The 4,422-nt window shown below is 36.5% G+C and overlaps 1 long non-coding RNA gene across 1 annotated transcript in view; it reads left to right on the top strand.

The window, feature by feature from the left end:
* Positions 1-156: 156 nt before the first annotated feature.
* LOC105519382 overlaps positions 157-4,422 on the top strand; it is an 8,808-nt gene continuing 4,542 nt past the window's right edge. The window contains exons 1-2 of the long non-coding RNA XR_001002959.1: positions 157-220; positions 3,049-3,190. This is a non-coding gene — a long non-coding RNA (uncharacterized LOC105519382). The remainder of the gene's footprint in view (positions 221-3,048; positions 3,191-4,422) is intronic.

The following is a 4,422-nucleotide window of genomic DNA, read 5'->3' as shown; positions in this document are numbered from 1 at the left end:
AACTTACCCAGTGGAGTTGGCTTTCCTTCTTTCCTGCTTTTTCGAACTTACGTGAATATGTTAATTATTCAGAGAGACAGGAGGAAGACCTAAAAAGAGGAGACCAGACAGTGTGATTTAAATCCCAACATTCTCATTTTATTTATTTTTTTTTTAAACTTAAGGCATTCAGAACGATGGAGTACATGACAGAATCCACCGACCGCAGCCCTGGACACATGTGAGTGCGACACTTCTTCTTTCCCCCTTGCATGTGAAAATCTTCTGTGAACCCTGGAAACTCACTATGGGGAATGCTTGAGGGTGGGTGGGAAAGAGCTTCTATTGTCATAAATGGGAAAAAATAAAAGTCTTATTTCTGTAGAAAATCGAATTCGTTTCTGGTTATAAAGCTTATTCTAGTAAATACACTCTCTAAGAGGGTTAAAATATTTTCCATACATTCTTTTATATCAGCACTGTCCAATATGTAGCCATTAGCTACGTGTGGCTATTTAAATTTACTTTTTACTTACATATCCTTACTTTTTTTTTTTTGAGACAGAATCTCGCTCTGTTGCCCAGGCTGGAGTGCAGTAGTGTGATCTCGGCTCTTTGCAACCTCCGCCTCCCGAGTTCAAGCAATTCCCTGCTTCAGCCTCCCGAGTAGCTGGGAATAACTTACTGTTTTTTATTGGAGATTATAATATCATAATTTTTAAATTTTGAACATCTTAAAACTTAATTATCAATTTTTAATTTCTTGCATTTAAGTTCAAATTAATTTTTTTTTTTTTTTGCTGATAAATAGGTTTGATGATACAGTGTTCTTCAAAGAGATGGCTACAGAGACTTTTAAACGATAATCCTGGAATCGTTCAGCACAGACCAATTAGCTAAATCTAAAATAAATTGGCTTCTTACCACAACTACCCTGTAAACATTGCAGTCCTTCTGTCTAAAATGATCCTAATCTCATAGGAAAACACTAACTATGGAGAAAGTAGCTTGGAATTCAGTGGTTAGTGAAAGCAGGAACTTTGGCCCCCTTCCCTGTGATGCTTTAAGTCTTCCCTTGTCACTCAGTTATCTCTGGGTTTGAATAAGCCATCTGAAAATGTCTTTGGAGCTCAGCATAGTACTGATCTTCCTTGTTCTGTCAGTAGCTTTTAACAGACACTTGTGGAAGGGCTCAGATTCCTTCACAAAACCCTTTGTTGGAATGGGTTGTTTGACCATTATACTTTTTCTATGCCGGACAACTAGCACTTCTGAAAGAGCCTGGTAAGCTCTGTCAGGAACTGCTTGCTTTCCAGGTGGCACCACTGGCTCTACTCTGTCAACATAAGCCCCAAGCAGTTTAAGTTGGAAGTTTCCTAAATTAATTTAAATGGAATAAAATTAAATACTTGGTTGCTCATTTGTACTAGCCGTGTTGCCACATGTGGCTGGTGGCTACCATTGGACATGGAAAATTATAGAACTTTTATTTTGGACAATGTTGTTCTACATTAGGGGTTCTCAGACTTTTTCTGCCCCAAATACATCTTGAATTGTGATAGTTCGTCATTTATACTGAGTCTCTAGATGTTGATAGACTTCCCATCCTGTTTAAAAAAAAAAAAAATTCTGCTTTGCGTAAATGTTTATATTTTAGGAGTCCTTATGCTTTTTTTTTTAATTGCCTTTGTAGTGTGTTGGTGTCTAATTCTGTTAGAAATGATTCAGATATTAGTTTCTATTGGTGTAGTCCAGAGATACACTTGAAGAAATGTTCATTAGAGATAAGTAGACAGCTGTAGTCTTTTAGTGTAGTGACACCATACTTTTCACCTGTATACGCTGAATAAATACATTTTTAAAGGCTTGGTGTTTAGAAATGAGGTGATTGAATTAAAAAGAGACAAACTGATCTTACATATTCTTGATATAGGATTTTCTTTTTGGTTTTTGCCATTGACACACTATTGCCTTGTTAATTGATTCTTACTTGGTTTTCCAATTTTCAATAAGGGATAATGAATAACAGTGCTTCTCAAATTTTTCTCAAGTTTGTTACTACACTTGCGGTTAGGAAGTTTATCTGTTTATTTGTAAAAGTTAATGTGAATGTTTGTGTCTGCATAGAAAATGTTTGGAAGGATATCTACAAATTGTTAATAAATGTTACCTTTATGGATAGTGTTGGTTGGGTGTGGTAAAGAGCACGTTAACATTTTTTTATTGTATTTAAGTATTTAAAATTAAAATTAGTGCAAGATTTGTATTCTTCATCAATATACCTCCGTTTGTTTTAATGTGACAATATAGTTTCATTTGCTTTTAATAAAAAAAAGACTTGTTTAGACCCATACTGGCTATTTAAATGTAGATTTGAATTAAAAAAAAAAGTACGTTGAGTTTCTCAGTTGTACTGGTCACTTTTCATGGCCCAGTTTGCCACATGTGGCTAGTGGCTGTCTTGTTGTACAGACCAGAATAAAACATTTCTGTCATGGCATGAAGTTCTGTTGAACACTACTGATTCTCTAGAAGCTTTAGGACATCGGCCTTGTATTGAGGATTTTTAGAATTATAACCATTTTTGGTGTTTTTGCCCCTGTATTACGGGGTTATTCTTTATCTACTGAATCTTTGAAGATTGCTTTGTTTCTTTTTTTTAAGCCTTTGTCTTGGTCTGTGCAGTGGCGTGATGTGGCTCACTGCAACTTCTGCCTCCTGGGTTTAAACGATTCTCGTGCCTCAGCCTCCCAAGTAGCTGGGATTACCGTCATGTGCCGCCATGCGTGGCTGATTTTTCTATTTTTAGTAGAGGTGGGGTTTCACCATGTTGGCCAGGCTGGTCTCGAACTCATTATCTCAGGTGATCGGCCTGCCTCAGCCTCCCAAAGTGCTGGAATTACAGGCGTGAACCACTGCGACTGGCCCAGGTTGCCTTGTTTCTGTCATTTTTTTTAAAAAGGGCAAAAATACTATGGCCTAACTTGAAGACTTTGTTTGGCATCTAAAAAAAAAAATTTGTGTATTTTAAAAATCTAATTTGAAAAATGTATCCTTTATTTATTAAAGCTTGTGCTGTGAGTGTGGTGTTCCGATAAGTCCAAATCCTGCCAATATTTGTGTGGCCTGTTTGCGAAGTAAAGTGGACATCAGCCAAGGTATTCCAAAACAAGTCTCGATTTCATTCTGCAAACAATGTCAAAGGTACGTTGCAGTACAATTTTGCTCTTTTTAAAGTTGGAATTTACATTTAGAGAACGACGGAGATACGCTGAGATTACACGAAGGTATATGGAGTAAAGTGCATGCAGTTAAGGTTTAAATTTTCTGTTGGTTTCGCCAAAGATTTTAGAATTTGCAATTTTATAGTGTACTTTGTGTGTCCTTCTAATCTGGTAAAGATAGTGTAACGGTATTTGTCCTTCTGTTAAATGATCTAATAGATTTGATATATACAATTCATAGATGGGAGTTGATGTTTGTAAGAGTGAGAGCAGATTATTGAGGACATATTCTTGTTATTATGAGGTTTTTTTTTCTTTAGTTATTAGAAGCCGTGTATGATAAAAAGCACGTTATGTTTGTAGTAATTTAGTAATATGTTTTAAAAACTCTTATAACGTTCATGTGTAATTAAAATAACTATTGTTGATGGAAAAGAAGCTCAGTAAATCATATCTGGAATGGTCTGAAGTAAAGATTGTATTTGAAGGCGGAAGACTTCTGAAAGTTAATGTTTCATTCCTCTTGATTTTCTTTGTTGTGATAAACAACTTTTATCTATTAGGCCATTGAGAAAAACAAAACTGCCTAATGAGTATAAAAGTATATGCCTGTGATTTCCAAAATGGGTGTAGACCCTAACTTTTTGAGTGTGTATGTCTAGAGGGGTGGTTCGTGGACTCCTGTGAGAATTTGAAAACTGTATCTCTCCCCCCAAATATTTACATATATATATATGAACAAATACATGAAACTTTGTGTACTTTTTGAGGGAGTTTACAATATACAAACTTAGCACGTGTGAGGGTTAATCTGTTATAACTATTTGCTATTAAAAGCCTGGTGGAGTTAGAAAAGTACTGATAAAGAACTAAACAGACTTAGTTTGTCTTGGCTTCCTCACAAACTAGCTGTTTGCAACTCTTGGCCATTTATCATCTCTGGGCCTCAATTTCCTCATCAGAATGAAGGGTTTTATTAGGTGATATGTGAAGCCTTTTCTAACTCTAAAAGTATACTCATAGGCCAGGCATGGTGGCTCACGCCTGTAATCCAAGCACTTGAGGAGGCTGAGGTGGGTGTGGATCACTTGAGGTCAGGAGTTCGAGACCAGACTGGCCAACATGGTGAAACCCTGTCTCTACTAAAATACAAAAATTAGCTGGGCATGGTGGGGCGTGCATGTAATTCTAGATACTCAGGAGGCTGAGGTAGGAGAAT

This window comes from Colobus angolensis, unplaced genomic scaffold (genome assembly GCF_000951035.1).
Source record: "Colobus angolensis palliatus isolate OR3802 unplaced genomic scaffold, Cang.pa_1.0 Scaffold347, whole genome shotgun sequence".
Classification (NCBI taxonomy): domain Eukaryota; kingdom Metazoa; phylum Chordata; class Mammalia; order Primates; family Cercopithecidae; genus Colobus; species Colobus angolensis.
This window is presented reverse-complemented; position numbering and strand designations above follow the sequence as displayed.